The following is a 10000-nucleotide window of genomic DNA, read 5'->3' on the forward strand; positions in this document are numbered from 1 at the left end:
ACACATGCACACACACACACACACACACACACACACACACACACACACACACACACACACACACACACACACACACACACAATAACCTCTGCACAGGGATTGTGGCTGTAGAAAGAGGCCATTGGGGCAAACTTCAAAGACACAAACATAAACATCCGACATCCCCTACACATAATCACAGTCAGCAACACAGTACAGTCTGGGAGGGGAAAAAAAGATGAGAAGGAGAGATTGTGGTGTGTTTTAAGTGAGAAATGGAGTCAGAGTATGAGAAAGGGGGATTTCGAGATGAAAGACTAATGAGGAAGACTGAGAAATGTGAGTGGGAGAGAGAGAGAGGGAGACAGACACAGAAAGAGCGAGAGAGAAAGAGAGAGTGAGAGAGGAAAAGACTGAAAAAGAGATAGGGGGAAAGGGGGAGAGGAAGTGAGGGGTGAGGAGGGGAGAGAGAGGTGTATCCATGGGGAAAAGGGCAAAGCTCTTGGTCAGCTGTTTCCACGGCAATGGCCGACAGGCTGCTTGACAGGATGAATAATTTAGGACGAGGTGTGGACATCGATCCCACAATGCACCTTTGCCCGACCACACTTTCTAATACACACTGATACACACAGAAAGACATACAGACACACTATCACACACACACACACACACACACACACACACACACACACACACACACACACACACACACACACACCGTATACAATATACACACATTATTCACTAGGAGGTATTTGTTATAACACACACCTACTCTTACATCAATACAAACACATGCATGTTACATGCAGACATATAATTCCCCTGTCCAGTGGATATACAGTACACAGCTTTATCCACATACCTGAGATAGATTGTACTGAAATAAATCTAGCAGCATCTTTTCTCCTTTCCACTTGTCACACTAAGAGGTTTTTGATGAACAAATCTTACACCGATATTGAAAAATGTTCACAAGATATGTTGAAACAGGAGCAGTCTGACTACTGATACCCACTAGCATGATAGCGGCTAAATAAATTGTGGTAAATAGCCCAGCCCCCTCCCACACACACACACACACACACGCACACACACACACACACACACACACACACACACACACACACACACACACACACACACACACACAAACACTCATTACACACATTCAAGACACACAGACAATCAAAGCTGTGAATCCCTTGGCTCTCGGTAGCGTCTGAGTTATGTTCTTTCTAAAACGTGTACTTCCTGTCTACTATATAATGATACTTCCTGGTTGAGTCAGATGTCTTTGACCTTTTGGTTTGGAGTCCAAACAAAACAAAACAGCTTCCAGCTTACATTATCTCAGTCTAAGCGAAAGGGAACAGGGAGAGGAAGCAACTCTGCTCTTGGATGCTCATATAATATATGAGCTTATTTTCTCTAGTATGAGGGCCTCTTAAAACATCAACATTAACGTTGCACTCCGTGTCTTATCCATACATGTTGTTTTTACATTTAATTTGGTTGCTTGTCTTCCTAGTCTTAATTTCAATTACATTCAAATGCCCTTTTTGTAATCTATTCTATTTATTTCAAACAGTCCCAATTGCCTTCACTTGCAACAAAGAAAAGAAAATGCTACAAAGTTTCTCCAGAAACTCTACCCTTTTAGACTCCTCTCTCCTTCATCCATCATGCAGGAGTCTGAACGAGTGACCGGGATATGACCTCCCCATCCTTCACAACCCCATGGAACATGGACACACACGCACACGCACGCACACACGCACACTTAAATATAATACATAAACCTACACACAAGAAAAGGCCTCATCACACAAATATGAGGGATAAACACAGACAGATTAGTCATGTGCACACAGAAACGCACACACACACACACACACCCACACACACACACACACACACACACACACACACAGACAAGGTGGTCTCTCCTCCTCCAGAGTCTTAAATAATGTATTTACATATGTCTGTCTGACACACTTACCACATTTACCCCATCCAGCCAAAGGAGGCAGTGTTACCCTCTCCTGATATCTGAAGAGAGGGAGATAAATAGAAATGAAATGAAAGAGAAATGAAAGCAGATAGACAGAAAGTGAAAGAATGCTGCAGAGCAAAAGGAAGATGAGGATAGACAGAAAGACAAAAACAGAGATAAAATGGCTATACTGTAGATAAGAGTAATTCAAAGGCATCTAACAGATGCTGTTCAAAGCAGTAAATAAAATGAATGTATTAAATTGATAAACATACACACACACACACACGCACACACACACACACACACACACACACACACACACACACACACACACACACACTCCTATCCTTTTAAAGACTACTTTTTATTCTCCATCGTCCTCTTGACTAAATCAGATTGTATCGCTGCACATGACAGGATCTGTTCAGAATAAACTACAGTGAACCACAACAGCACCAGACACAACAGAGTCCATAAAGACAATACCACTGTGATATCATCAATAAGAATCAAAGAGAAATGACGGCAAGACTGTGATCTGGACAGAGTAACCAAGCTGCGGGGATGAAGACATATCCCTGATAGGAGCAAATTGAAATAAAATGGCAGTTGATTCCCCCTTTATGTTGCTGGTTAGGGAGCTGTGGTATAATATAGGAGGCTGGATGCAGTGAAGGAGGGAGAACGGAATGAATGAGGATGACACACAAGTGACAATCGGTCTTGTTGATGAGTGGTGGGTGTTTTGTTAACTTTGTATTATTCACTTTACAGACAAAAATAGGATTATTTATGATCTTAGATGGACATCTAATTTCTTCAAGAAATAAGAGGGCTACTAAAAACGCTACGTTTTACAAAGACACTGGAGGATCTCTGCCTTGATGATCTCCTCCTTCCTATCCCCCCTGCCAATAAAACACAGGACCATCTCTAAGGTCCTAAGTCTGGTTTATATGGCCATTATTGTAGTAGCGGCCATTAAGAACTATTAATACTGCATTGCAAGATTTGACCTGAGGGAGGCAATAGTTATCTCGCATTGGGGCTGCAGCCTGCTCCAATCTGTGTTCCATATGTCACCAAACCCATCAACGGAGCATTAGATTAGCATTATGGCTACCATTAGCCTCTCTGTTGGGAATCTCAATATAGCAATAGAGTTGAACACACATCTTTCTCTCTCTCTCTCTCTCTCTCTCTCTCTCTCTCTCTCTCCTCTTCCTTAAACTCTATCCATTTACCTGCCCTTTAACTCTCCCCCTAACCTCGTCCCCAGGCAATTGCGCACAGGCCTTCGTAGGAGTGAACTTACTGAGTTCACTGATGGTTTTTATATTATTATTTGATTTTAGTGAATCATACGACTGCGAGGCGTGGCTTGGAATCAGAAACGTGTGGTGTGCAAGCACTGAGGGGAAGTGATGTGAGATGATTGATGCAAGTTAAAGCCAGTGGCTATTTGTCCGAAAGTTTTCCCCAATCTTTGTATTGGATAAACAAAGGCCAGGTTTGACGCAGTCCATTGGGAGTGTCTGGGAACGAGATTACTCTTCCTCCATTCCCTTCCTACCCCCTCTCAACTTCCTCTGACATGTTTCTCTAAACACCACTTGGGGGAGTAGAGGTGAAGCTGTCTGCTCCAAGTGAGCGTTTGTGGAAATGAACCCTAGTCTTGAATCTAAATAAATATCTACCCCAAGACATATTTTGTGTTCCCTGGTGTCACATTTACCACAAAAACCTATGTTTGTGCCCTGGCTGTGTGCATCTTTTCCTGTCCTTTCAAAGGGTTCTCAAGATTGTTATTTGCAAATAGTCAATGTTCTACCTCAGGACCGAGTACAGTAACATTCTAAAATGTGTATTTTATAAGTCGTCTTTGTGCCGGATTTGGACCAGATCAGAACAGCTGGTCTCGTAGGACAGGAAACCAAACAGAGTGCTCATCTAGAGGTCAGGTGGAGGTCAACGTGAGATGTCGTGCCCCTAACCCCTCCCTCCTCTTCCATTCCATGACAAAGAGAGCCAGTTTGGTTACCAGGGAAACAGGCTTTTTCCATGGAAGATGTAGGATAGGCAGGGCGTCTTTGTTTCTGGTGTGATGAAGGATTTCAACCATGGATATTTAGTCACGAGAGTTATGATCTGAAATGCAGCAGCAAAGACAAACGAGCATAGATTGATCATGCTTAAATAGAACAGATCCTCGAACACTGTTATTCTGCCAGTCTAATCACATATGTTCACGTCGCCTTCCCTTTTCTGGTGCAAGGCTGAGTACAGCTGAAACCACAGATACGGAGACCAAACAGGGAAGACACACATATAGCTCTCGCAGGGAGAGAGAAACACACATTCTGACAAATAAACACACACACACACACACACGCACACACAAAATGTTTTTTGTCTTTTCCTCTTGTGTCTCAACACCCACCCACCACTGTTTGGCTAAGCGCAGCAAAAAAAATGGCAGATCGCCATGGCAACCATGTGTGCCGTTCTGCTACAGCTGTGATGTATATGGTGACACTTTTGACCCTCTGGTGAACTCTATAGGGCAGGATCCATGCAGAGTCCGGATGGACTCCACTGATTGTGTCTATCCTGTGTCTCTCCTGGCGGTGTAGGATAGGTTATCCTTATATAAGCATGGAAAACTATGGCAACAAATTCTTAACAGAACTATTTACTTGAAGCAACCATAGCTGTGTACGATCAACGCAATGACAACAAAACCTCAACAAAATCACACCAACCTGCTACTCTGACTATAAAAACATGATTACTGGAATAACAACTAAAATATAAAAAATATCAAATTCTGATATCAAAAAGGGTTGTGTTCCGGTTATGATTTGAAACAGAAAATATGTTTAAATAACACAGTCTCCTAATTAAATAGTGTACCTATACACGATAGTATGCATTCCCAATTGTGTTTCCTGCTTCACGCATATAAGCGATTTTTGGACGATGCGTCAAAAGCTGAAGATACGCAAACATGAGGGTAAGTAAATTTGCGTGATTTACGTAAGAAGTTAATCTTTATTAACTTTGAATTGCATGGTGGTTAGGCAGTATTAGGCATTAACTTCGAGTGGTTAAGGTAAGGGGAAGTTGTCAAGGGAAGACATTAGCAAATATTAGCATTAACATCAATAATTAGCAAATATTGTTGTCCGTAGAGCTATTCGAACCAGCAACATGCAGGTTGCAAGACAAGCTGTTAATGCCTATAACCCTAACCCTAACACCCCACCAGTCTCCTTCTACAGCATTCAGCCTTCCGTATTCATCTGCCAGTATTGCTATATGGGTAAACCAGGACACGCAATTGGGAATGCGTTAATATTGTGTATAGGTAAACAATTTAAGTAGGAGACCATTTTGCGTAATGGTTACATTCTCAATTTTTATTTTTATTTCATTTTCATTTCAGTAGGTTCATCCCATAGTGGTAAAATACATTTTACAAGAGAGGCTGAAAGAAATTGGCTTAAGTGTCAATTACGATTAAAGGCGGCCAAGGATAATACATCCTTTTCAACCCATTTTCAACTCTCCAGGTGAAGTCAGGTGACTTTCTCAACCCTGCTATAAATATTTCACAATAACAGCAGTAATATTTTCATGTATCTTTTCTCAGCCACTTGCATTCACGGTCCAAACACAGAGGATTGTTTATTTGTGTGATTCTCTCTGGGGGGGGAGGAGGATTTTCTAGCAGAGCGTTTAGGCCTCTTGGCATGAGTTGCTATTAGACATCTGGGATCAGCTTACCTTTTTAGAATCCTAATGATAAACATTAAGGGATAAAAGCTAAACTGATCTCGGATCAGTGTCTAAGGGTTGGCTGGACAGGGGTTTGGATCGGATTCTCTGTTTGTTTGGCCCTTACTTGTTTGGTTTCCTGCTCTCTCTCCTTTCAGTTGTGTCCACAGGCATTAGACCAATACACTTCTTGTGTGTCTGTGTTCATCGGCATCTCAGTGATATTTACAGATGGTACAATACACACAACATGGAGAAGTCAAACACGCTATCCCACATGTACATAACCACAATTAAGCCCACAGCGAGTGCCAACTCTCTCTCTCACACACACACACACACACACACACACACACACACACACAAACACACACACACACACACACACCACACACACACACCACCCACACACACACACACACACACACACACACACACACACACACTCTGAAGATATTCATAATCCCCCCAGGTCTCTTTCTGTTCTGGTAATTTGCAAGGACAAATTCTATGACACTTCCATAGTCTCACCACTAGGAGTGCTGCAGCTTGCACAAAAACTGAGCTCACCACCTCGCTCATAGTGGCCTGACCTGATTGTGGAAAACACTGCTGCCTCACAGTCAAGTAATGAACGACGCTTTTAGTTGTGATTCATCAATGATCATTCATTTCGACAATGAATGAGACAAGAGAGGGAATATAAATAATAATAAATATATTATGACTCCTGAGTTGATATTCAGGTTGGAATAATGTCAACCATGCACACTCACCAAAAAGAACACGGGATTACAATAGCTGAACAACCTTTATACAATGGATGGTTCAATTGCAATCCATGTCATCATAAAATCAATTTCAAAAATCGATTTTATGACAAATAAGATATAAAAATAGAACCCACTATAAAGCACACATTCTGCACTTACCCAAGTTCCTAACCAAAAATGGCGGGTAAGGTTATAGTTAGTCAAGTTAACTTTTTCCTGTGCATACTAGTGAACAGGGAAAAGGCGGTATGAAAAAAAAAGTTTAAAAAAACAATGGAACATTCCACTTCCTGCTGCAGCACCCTCAGAGATATTTGTCTAGGTCACAACCTTGGTGGGTCATAACCCTCTCAGAAACACTCTGGCAATAGAGGGTGTGAACTCATCCTGCAGAACGAGACAGAGAGAGAGAGAGAGAGGGGGGGGGGGGGCATCTGAAGAACTCATGCAGCGAGACACAAATGATATATGAGACATTCAGATTTAAAAACTAAAAGTGTGATTGTACTTTATAGTATGGGTGGGTTTGTGTGAGTTTGTGCAAGTATGCATTTGTGTATGAACGTGTTGTGTGTGTGTGTGTGTGTGTGTGTCATTCCAGTTTGGGACCAACAGCCCACTCCTTCCATCGCCCCCTCATTCCCCTCCCATTCTCTCTATCCTGCCAGTGATGTTGAGTGGGTGACCTTTTCTCTCAGCTAATCCACACCAAAAAGCCCTAATTACTACTGCCGCTCCACGAGCCTCCCCAGGCCAATAATCAATACACCCGATCAGTCCACGGATCACCCCGTCAGACACCGTGCGTGTACGTGTGTGTGGGCCAAATGTGTGTTTGTGTGTGCATGTGTAGCAAGAGTGTGTATGTGTGAATGTGTCTGTGCGCCAAGAGACATATGAGTGTGTGTGTTTTATGCATAGAGAGGGGGACTGGAAAGTGACCACCCCCCCCCTCCTCTTTTCTGAATGTTGTGACACCAGTTGACCTTATTGAGCTGCTGTTGTATAAAGAGGCCCTGATTAGAATATCTTCCCTTTAACCTTTAAAGGACTGACGCGCCTCAGGAAAAACGATTGGTTTATGCAGAGAAATAAATGAATTCTCCCATTATTTAGTTTAACAGTGTCATCTCCCTTAATGTCCTGATTGCTTTGCTGAAGAAGATGTTTTTGTGCACGCAATCTTTTGAATAGTTGTATAATGTGCAGGTGCAGACTTTGGTGGGTTATTATAAAATGAATGACACAGTAACAGAATGTCCTTGAGCACTCATACGCCTCTCTCACGCTTGTGTGTGTCTGTGTGTGTCTGTGTGTGTCTGTGTGTGTCTGTGTTTGTGTGTGTGTGTCTTAGAACTGCTTCAGGGCACAGTGAACACATCAAAAGAACAAACACTTGTAATTTTAGTGGTAAGGAATTCAACAGAAGTTTAATTTTAGATGCAGCTGCCAGAAAGAGGCTGGGAACACACTCTCTCTCTCTCTCTCTCTCTCTCTCTCCCTCTCTCTCTCTCTGTCTGACAGGCTTTGATTCTACAGGACATGTTAAATGAAATGCACTTGAGGGTACACCTGCCTCTGTGTGTGTGTGTGTGTGTGTGTGTGTGTGTGTGTGTGTGTGTGTGTGTGTGTGTGTGTGTGTGTGTGCGTGCGTGCGTGCGTGCGTGCGTGCGTGCGTGCGTGCGTGCGTGCGTGCGTGCGTGCGTGCGTGCGTGCGTGTGTGTGTGTGTGTGACTCTATCTGGAAAGCCAGCCATGCAGTCAACATGATTGAGAGTGTGAGATTGATAGTGAACAGTGATGTGTAAATAACAGTGTAGCACTTTCTTGCAATGCTGCATGTAAACCATGGTTTCTATTGACTTAAATCTGGCATGTACCAACAGAAACATGACAGCATGTCAAGAGATTAGTCCATGAAACAAGGATTATAGCTAACCTATGACACAAATCATGACGATATACTGTATATGATTGCAGATTCAGATTCAGATTCCTGGTTCACCACAAGTACTCAAATCCAGCTCAAAGCCAATTGTACTATACAGTATTGTTGTATTTGTTTGTTAATGATTGTTTTCTCGGTGCTGTCATGGCAACAGATGGTTTGGATAGTGGTGACATTTGTTTGTGGCCTACCACTGCATAAAAGACGGGGGAAATAACGTTTCTGTATTGTATTTTGCTATTTATAATAAGCAGTATCATTTATAGTCAGAATGACTGCGTGGTCAGAATTGGTTGAAATGTGACATAATCAACTATGGTAAGTAATTATGACTTGTTGTCAGTCATGGTTAACCTATTGACGCCTCCCCTTTATGACCTGATCAACCTGGTCAGCCTATCAATATTGTAAGATGATGACATAGTCAACCGCATTCACACCATATGATTACACCATCAACCAGCGGTAACCTAGTGACACTGTAGCTTCATGACCTGACCAACAGCTGTCAACCTATCATATGGAGCATCGTGACTTATGATTATGTCATAATGCTCCATATAGCGCAGTCATACACACACAACCCGCAATGGCAGCAAATAGCCTTTAGTTTGTGGGTGTACACTCAGAGGAACAAACTGCAAGTTGTGTGTGAATGTGTGAGAGTTATGAGGGGAATGAGCTCTGTGTGAGTGTGTGTATTCCAGCGTGTGTGAGAGCATTGAGCAGCGTTATATATATATGCCATTTTGCTGACGCTTTTATCCAAAACGACTTACATTGCAGTGAGTGCATACATTTCAGTATATATGGTCCCAGCGGGAATCAAACCCATGCTCTACCAACTGAGCCACAGAGGAGTTGTGTGAGTGTGTGTATTCCAGCGTGTATGAGAGCATTGAGGAGAGTTGTGTGAGTGTGTGTATTCCAGTGTTCTGTGTGAGTGTGTGTGAAGGCAGATTGGAGACATTCAGCCCCTGAGAGCTGCCCCAGTCAGCCAGCATGCTGAGTGAAATGCTGGGGTAATGTTTAGTTTGGGGGGGTGAGGATGAGCGGGGGGGTGGAAGGAGGATGGAGAGGGGGATGGCTGGGGGGGAATGGTAAGTGAGGGAGAGGACGATAGGTGGGTGGGTGGGTGAGAGAGGGAGAAGGGAACGAAGGGTTTGGGTGTGAGGGAAGGAGGGAGGGAGGGAGGGAGGGAGGGAGGGATGAAAGGTCCAAGTGGGGTAAAGGAGAGGAGAGGTCTCGGTCTCGTCACTCAACTGTCTCTCTCTGACACCTGAACCTCTGCTGACCGGGTCGTGACTGCCTCCCGAGCGCAGGAGAAACCAAAGGGGGGGACTGACCTCTCACCTTTCAACCCCTCGTCACCACCCCTCTCGTCGGCCCCTCGCGCCCCCCGCCCACCCCCTCTCCACCCCCCTCTCCACCCGCCTCTCCACCAGGCACATCTCCTCCAGTGGCTCAGTGTTGAAACTGCAGCAGCCAGGGCTGAAGTCCTGACATATTCCTTGTTGTAGAG

General features: G+C 43.6%; 1 long non-coding RNA gene across 1 annotated transcript in view; it reads right to left on the bottom strand.

Moving 5' to 3' along the window:
• LOC310812350 overlaps positions 1–10000 on the bottom strand; it is a 22567-nt gene that overhangs the window by 2691 nt on the left and 9876 nt on the right. The window contains exon 3 of the long non-coding RNA XR_014554506.1: positions 1985–2034. This is a non-coding gene — a long non-coding RNA (uncharacterized lncRNA). The remainder of the gene's footprint in view (positions 1–1984; positions 2035–10000) is intronic.

The sequence above is a fragment of the Argentina silus genome (genome assembly GCF_951799395.1).
Source record: "Argentina silus genome assembly, chromosome: 11".
NCBI classification, from domain to species: domain Eukaryota; kingdom Metazoa; phylum Chordata; class Actinopteri; order Argentiniformes; family Argentinidae; genus Argentina; species Argentina silus.